Consider the following 8,433-nt stretch of genomic DNA (forward strand, 5'->3'; position numbering starts at 1 on the left):
AAAAAATTTCATTTTAAATCATTTTAGCCAAAAATTTTTACTTTTAGAGTCATGACATGAGATTTTGATACCTTGCATCTCATTTCCGTCCTCATGTTTGCAAAAATTGCACAATTGGACTAAAAGGACCTAAATGCACAAATATTTTTCATTTTAGTCCCCGATTTCACTCAAAGTGCAATTAATATTTTTCTAAGATCCCCATTTAAAGGTAATCATATTTTTAACTACTTGGGAACATTTACGTGTAATTCATAATTGTAATTTTTCATATCTATAGAAAAAATATTTGATGTTCTCGTTGCCTAATTCCAATTCGTCTTCTCTTTTAGTTTTTTTTTTTTTTATAGTTGATCTCGTCCATATCATCATTTGATAAATCGTGCATAAATTACTTATACATATAGTGGTCCAATTTGATTGAGTAAATTGAACAAATGCGATTTAATTTGATTTAGTAAGTTAAAAAGATAAAGACATTTTAATTTCAATATATATTTAATGTTTCTGTTCTAAAAGTTGTTTCGGGAATAGAAACGTTACCATACGCAACCCTAATATCATGAGCTATAACTAGTCAAAGATCCGATTGATCGTTAGTTTTTAATTATTGGACATGATTCTTTTCAAAATTCGAACAGAGATTAAACAGCGAACTTATCATGGGTTGGGACACTCGTCCCACTCTAATCGATGTCAGATTGAGTCACTTTTCTTAGTCGGTTTACAACCGAGTCATGTTGGGCGTGAATAGTATCTCATTTTGCCCATTTGCGTACACTAGGTGACTTAGCCAAACTCAAGACTTGGCGTGACTTGGCGATGTCTCCGGCTATTATTGGAGTCAATTCATGGCAGATCAATTAGATTCATATTGATTTTATACTTAGTCTATGCTCACCACACAATTGAGAGCATAATCGACTCTTTAGACTCAATATGTTCAAGTGTCTAACTATCTTCACCATGATCAATTATGATTCTAAGTTGTAATCTATTCATGACCTAGGCTCAATATGACCCTAAGATCTAGGATGTCACAAAAACGACATCGCAATATGTAAATATGATAGCGGAATAATAAAGAGACGATGACCCAGGATTTATGTGAAAAATTCAAAATGGAAAGAATCATGGATGACCCAAAAAATTCCACTAATCACTAAGAATAGTAGGATAAACAAAGCGTTTCTCTCTAGTCATATACTAGAGGCTCAACATCAAGCTTACGAGAGCATTTCCTCACCACAAAGGTGGAACAATATAAAAGGGGGCAAGAAAATCCTAACCGCGATTAGAGAATTCGGAGACGAATCTCAACGAATGAAACCTATCAACTCGTAGACCTCGGCCTCACGAACAACATACTCAAATTTGAGTCAATTCCGTCGAGGATTGACCTTCGAATTGGGATCGCAAAGTTGCACCTATTTTCTTCACTTCTTTTCTCTCGGTTTCTCTTTCACCGAACCGATTCTCTCTCCTCCCCTGTTTTTCACACTCTCGGCCACCACATGCACGAAGACAACAGCCCACCACTTTTCTTTCTTTTTGCTTTTTCCTTGCTTTTGTCTTTTTTTTTTTTAACTTTTGGCTTTACTTCTCTTTTTGTCTTTTTCTGTTTTCTTTTATTTTGCTAGCTGGGCCCCACAAATGAGAGGGACCCAGCCAACACTCATTCGCGCCTTAAGTCGTCACCATCACAATCTAAAGGGGGTAGCACAGGCTGGATCCGCATCAAAATTGACTGAGGGAGACCATTTGTTAGGCTTGGAGATTCCATCGGCCGTTCCAGACAAACTCAACAAGAAGACTGTCAAGGTTTGGACCATGACAGATGGTGCAATCCAATGAACTAGGGGACCGGACATCACTGATAGATTGCTAGAGTAAAGAGCGAGTTGCAAGAAAATCAGGTAATAGCCCAAAACATTTATATTTGTCTCGAATAAAGGCTACCTACAAGGATTTTGGTTTCGAAACTAAGAACCAATCTTAATTTTGAAAGGAACGCTTTGTTAGATGTCTTTAAACTGCGGATTCTTAGCCCTCCACAATTCTTTGGCTTCTGTCATCCTACTAAGTACCTCTTTTTTTTCCAGAACATCTTCCCAAATAAAGTTTCGACAATCTCGTTCAACTTGGCATGTTAAAAGCAGGCAGTTTTGCAACTTGTATCGCATCTACAGGCATAGTGATAGCAATAGATTGAACTAGAGTGATTCTTCCAGCAAGTGACAGGACTTCAGCCTTCCAACCACCTAATTTACTGTGCATCAGCAATAGGTTGGTTTGTCCTACGAGTAACTCATCCATAAAGTAGAGGCACTCCTAAATATTTGTCAAGATTACTGGTAAGTGAGAACCCTCCTACTGTGCTGATTTGTTGTCAGGGGACGTTCTTGGAGCAAAAATGTTTAGATTTATTGACATTTACCTTCTGACCAGAGGCATATTGGAGACACTGTTTGTGATTAACTAGTATGTGTTTTACAGCTTTTCTCTCCCGATTTAGAATTAAATCTAGATTTGGGTACTCTTCTATCTTCATCTAGATGTAGATATGGGATCGACAGGAAGTTATTTGTCCTCTTTCAATTTTTCGGTGTTGTTGTTATCTATATACGATGATGGTGTTGGGGATGCCGAACTTTGGCGCACACTGCCTTTTGGTAAAGCCGTAGTTAACAGAGAGGTAAATCTCAGCTTGTGCTTATCGCAGATGATGATACGAGTTTCAGTGATTGGCCACCAGTTGTCTTGTAATGCTATGGAAAATCCGTTCCGGTGAAATGAGTGAGGTTGGGCAGACTGTACTAAGTTGATTTATGTTTCAACTTTGGGGTGGACTGTAACTCTTTGGGATTGGTTTTGTGTTGAAGTTATGTATTTCTCTTTCATCTGACATGAAAAATTTCCTTTTGAAAAAAAAAAAAAAAAACTCAACAGAAGCTTAGCAAATAATAGAAGGTGATCTGCAAACATTAAGTGAGAAATTACAAGACTTGTCGACGAGTTTGAAACGGCTTCCAATCACCCTTCTCAACCAGATTCAAGATTAAATGAGAAAGCAACTTTTCCGTTAGCTCCCCATTGTAGAGGAACTGCATACTATTGGTCGTGATGCATCGCACGATGAATTCACGAAGGACCAGGAAGTATAGCCATCTGAAGAGTCTCTCAAATGAAATCCCAGGTCAATCTACCGTAAGCCTTTTCCAAATCTACCTTGATTAACGTGTATCCCTTTTTCCCCTTCATCCTAGGCATTGGATGCATTATTTCCTGGCCGATGACTATATCGTTTTAAATGTGACGACCGGGGATGGAACTCACTTAGTTGGACTAAGTCAATACTAACATAACATCCTTTAACGGATTAACGATCACCTTCGTTTTTATTTTGAAAGAGACATTATAGAGACTAATAGGCCGGAAGCACTCGAATGGTTCAAGAACATCAATTTTGGGTATCAAGAGGGGCGACACCCTTGCCCAGATCTAGAGAAAGCCAATGTGGCCCCGAATGAGGCTGCCTTACCCAGATCTGAGCGAGGCTAGCCTAGCCATGGCCTTGTCCACACCATCGCATACCAGGGCGAGGCCGCCTATCTAGATTTGGGCGAGCTTAAGACAATCATCCCTTTCAAGTTGATCGCATGTACTCAACTGAGAAAATTGGAAGCTGTGACCTCGAAGAGGAGGTATGCTTACGGGGCATCTTCATCTTCTCCTTCCTCTCGATATTTCCACATTGCGTGCGTAAAGTTCTTTCAAAAGTGTGAGTATAATTCGGTAGAGTTGGCTAAATGGTTTGTTATGGCATACCCTAATATTGAAAATGAACGAGGTGTTTCCCCATTTTTTTAATTTCCAAAGATACCCTTCTCAAATAATAAAATAACAAATCAACCTTTGACAACAGGTTACCCCAGTTCCCCCCATTTCATTTCCAAGAGTACCCTTCCTACTGGTCGCACCGACAATCAAATCCGTTGACTGAAGATCTGATATATGTTGCAGGTCCATCCATGTCAACACTTCACCATACAAAATTCTGAAGGTCCAGGAAGTTTAGAAGCTTTAGTTTGTTAGCTTAGACAATCTATGTTTTACCTACCTTTTTGGTCACACTGCATAGGAATGTGACCACTTTTGTTATTGCCGTTGATAAGATTCTTGTGATTTCGCGTGATGGCCATGAATTTATAGTTCAATGTTAGGGTTGAGCCTCGGGCGACTCCGGAAGATGGGATGGATCGACCGGCGTAGGTTCTTGATCTGGTGGGTGAGGAGGGGATGATGAAGATGATTCCGATGTAAAGAAAAGGAAAATATGATGAATAAAAGACGGAGAAAAGTTAGAAAGTTCATAGAATTAAGCAAAATGACGTCATTTCGAGTAAAGTTATCCACGTCGGATCATTCGTTGTGACACGTTAAACGGCCGGGGATGATTAGGCTGCCATTCAATTTTTATCATGTGAAAATTGGTTAGAAAGACTATATTAAAATTTCACTCAAGACTTTGGGATAAATTTAGAACTGAAATAGCAATTATCTCATTTTTCATGTATATCCATCTAAACGAAAGTTGCGTCTCACGTTTCTCCACACTCTTCAGCAATTTTGGGTCCAAGTCCAAGACAATCATTAATCACCATCTAATCCACAAAATCATTTATCACGTGTTCATCAAAACTGCTCTAACAAATTTCCACATGAAGAACGCCAAAACATGGATTACCAAATTTGGACCACTTGTGGAAGCTTCACTCACGAGCGAAGAGGAGCGAGACATGGATGAAGGAAAGTGTCGGCCAGCATCCGGCCAAGCCGGACCTGAGCCGGGGTGGTTAGGTGGATCCGATCGGGTGCAAGAGGCAGTCCCTTGGCATCGACGGTTTGCACATTCGGTAGGTCAAGCCCAAGCTGGGCCTTTCTCACTATCTCGGTGAAAGGTCCCTGTCCCGACGCGATAGCTACCTGCTCCCAAATAGAGAATAAACATGCAATTAAAATTTCATTATTTTTGCAAAAAATGAATAATTTGAAATATATTTTGCTAATTGTGATAATTTATATCATTTAAAATAATTATTCAGTGAAAAAATATTTTCATCACCTCCAACTTTATATGTCTAAACTTTCTTATGGATGCTACAAAATTTTTTTATTCATATATTTTTGTGAGCAATACAAGAAATCAGTTTTAAGAAAATATTTTTCATTTCATTCATTTTTCGCAAAAACAAATGGAGCATAAGCAAGAAATGTGCTGCATTAAGGCGAATTAAAAATGCATGAAAATGTTACATTTTTTTGTGAAATATTTAGTGTGAATAATACTATTTCTTGATGTACGATTTAATCCAATTAAATGTGCGGTCCAATTTTGCAAACTATTACTATTAAAATGCCTTTCTAAATATAATCTGTCTGGTCTTGAATAAGAAATAGACTAACCTACCAAATCGAGATGATCGCCTTGGGTTTAATTAAATAACGACTTTCATTTATAAATTTATCATAGTCTGTGTGAATTAATCTAAAGTGAAAGATAGGGATTAATTCCGAAATTGAAGCATAAAAGGAGAAATTACAATCACCTGGAGAATTGGTAGCTCAGGCGACTGCAGGTCAGCTCTCACATCCGTGAAGAACTTCTCCAACCTCCCTTTGTACAGCGCGGCGTCGCTTTCCGCCACCGTGTCGCTCTCTCCTTGGTACCACAAGAGCGCCCTGATTGTCCCGCTGTCACTCGTCCCGGCTCGTGCCCGCCTTATCAACTGGTCGTACAAGAACGATCCTCGTGCCCACTCGCTTATCCTCGTCCCGCCGACCGCGCACGGCACCAGCCCCACCGAGCCGAGACTCATATCCTGGCCCAGGATGGCGTTGGCGAACGCCATGCCCGGGCCGATCCCGTTCGTGTTGTTCACATCGATGTCCGTGTGGAGCGGCTCCCGCGCCTCGACCCACGTGAGGTTCGCCGCGAGCCGGAGGATAGACGGGCTGGGGCTGCACTCGGGAGGGACGACACCGTTCCACATCTGGATCCACCCGGTGGAAGAGTCGTTGACCACGCCGCCTCGGCCCCCCATGTTGCTCTGCCCGGCGAGGAGGAAGATGCTTTTGGGGCGTGGACTGGAACTTGGGCTCGGGCTCGGAGGGAGTGGTTGAGGATGGACAAAGGAGAGGTTGGTGCCGGCGGCGAGGAAGAGCAAGAAGAAGAGAAGCATTGTTGCTGGGTTTTGGTACCTTGCGACGGTCCGTCGCAAAAGGGAGAGATTCTTGCTTCTGGCTCTCATGTGTTGAAGATGCTGCTGCTTGGCTTGTTATATTCGACGAACCAAGCATCAATGGTCTTTCTTTAATAATAAATGTTCAATAATGATTCGACCACAAAAAATAATGTTCAATAATGCATCCGCTATTGAGACCCTTCAACACCGAAAGGATTACGAAATCAAGATCTATACATTAGGTGTTGAATTTTTTTATTAGAGCTTGAGTTGGATTTTTTTTTTTCTTCCAAAAGTTGGAGTTAAAAGTTGGGGAGAAACTTAGGAAGGTTGTTCAACTTAGGGGACAATTGCAATTGAGACCCTTCAACTCCAAAAGGACTACGAAATCAAGATGCATACATTAAAAGGTTGTGTACGAGTTAATTTGAGGTTTTAATTCGGCCGTCCTACCACCCAATGGTTAGTCTTTTAATTCATAAAACATACATGGAGTTCTCCCCACTCTAACATATACCTATTTGGTTTTTAGTGAAATTAAAAGAAATGAAATACCTTTTATTTATCCTCCATTCTTTGTCGAAAGGATTTTTTTTTGAAAGTTTAGAAAAAAAATTATGGAAAACATTGTAAGTGAATCTACTGTGAATATCCATGCTCGGGCGGAAGTGTTAAAATTTGTGCATGGCGCTCACTTTAGCGTCAAATTTTTTTTTTTCGGCTCACTTAAGTATCAATTTTTTTGAAAAATGATCACTTATGTACTAACTCCGATATGCTTGGCTGAAAATCCTACGTGGCATATTTTCTAATAATAACTTAAGCCTATGTGGCTCACCGGAAAATTCAATAAGCAATAGAAAAGCTAAAATAAAAGAAATGAAATACCTTTTATTTATCCTCCATTCTTTGTCGAAAGGACTTTTTTTTGAAAGTTTAGAAAAAAAAATTATGGAAAACATTGTAAGTGAATCTACATGTGAATATCCATGCTCGGGCGGAAGTGTTAAAATTTGTGCATGGCGCTCACTTTAGTGTCAAACTTTTTTTTCGGCTCACTTAAGTATCAATTTTTTTGAAAAGTGATCACTTATGTACTAACTCCGATATGCTTGGCTGAAAATCCTACGTGGCATATTTTCTAATAATAACTTAAGCCTATGTGGCTCACCGGAAAATTCAATAAGCAATAGAAAAGCTAAAATAAAAGAAATGAAATACCTTTTATTTATCCTCCATTCTTTGTCGAAAGGATTTTTTTTTTTGAAAGTTTAGAAAAAAAATTATGGAAAACATTGTAAGTGAATCTACATGTGAATATCCATGCTCGGGCGGAAGTGTTAAAATTTGTGCATGGCGCTCACTTTAGCGTCAAACTTTTTTTTCGGCTCACTTAAGTATCAATTTTTTTGAGAAGTGATCACTTATGTACTAACTCCGATATGCTTGGCTGAAAATCCTACGTGGCATATTTTCTAATAATAACTTAAGCCTATGCGGCTCACCGGAAAATTCAATAAGCAATAGAAAAGCTAAAAGTTTAAAAATACTAAAAAAAATTGAAAAATAGGCTAAAAAACTATATAAAAAAAAAGGAACGAAAAGGGATTGGCAGCAGTGACTAGTGAGGACTGCAAGCGCTAATTATTTTTTTAAACTTTCTTTTTGTTTTTTTTTTGTTTTTTAAGTTTTTTAGCTTGATTTTTAAATTCAATTTAATTTATTTTAAATTATATCTTATTTTTAAGTCTAGAAGTCCACATGGACTGAATTTTTTAAAGAACTTGCAACGAGGATAGACTGATTTTTTTTTTTAAAAAAATTGCCCCGTAATTTTAATGATTTAATAATAAATGCTATGTAATTAGTTTGGCGGAATTTCTCCGATTTGGCACTTAAGTGATTGATTTTTCTCCAGTTTGACACTTAAGTGATCCGGCCACAAATTTTGACATTTTTATGTCCTTTTGCCGAATATTTATTTCTTCACAAGAAAGGTTAAGAATGCCAAACAATCAATCATATCGTCTCCTTTGAATAATTGTTTCTAAGCGACAGTTTCTTAACTATAATGAGATTATTACAATAGAGAAAAGAACGCAAACTTGTTTTAGGATTAAATAACACAAAGTGAGACTAAGCAAATTGGAGAAAATTTGGGTTTCAACATTTTCGAAATGCTAAAAGA

At 38.4% G+C, this 8,433-nt stretch overlaps 1 pseudogene; it reads right to left on the reverse strand.

Annotated features, from left to right (window-relative positions):
- Positions 1-4,656: 4,656 nt before the first annotated feature.
- LOC115747937 lies at positions 4,657-6,344 on the reverse strand (annotated as a pseudogene).
- Between the last annotated feature and the right edge of the window lie 2,089 nt (positions 6,345-8,433).

Source organism: Rhodamnia argentea, chromosome 2 (assembly GCF_020921035.1).
Source record: "Rhodamnia argentea isolate NSW1041297 chromosome 2, ASM2092103v1, whole genome shotgun sequence".
In the NCBI taxonomy this organism is placed as follows: Eukaryota; Viridiplantae; Streptophyta; class Magnoliopsida; order Myrtales; family Myrtaceae; genus Rhodamnia; species Rhodamnia argentea.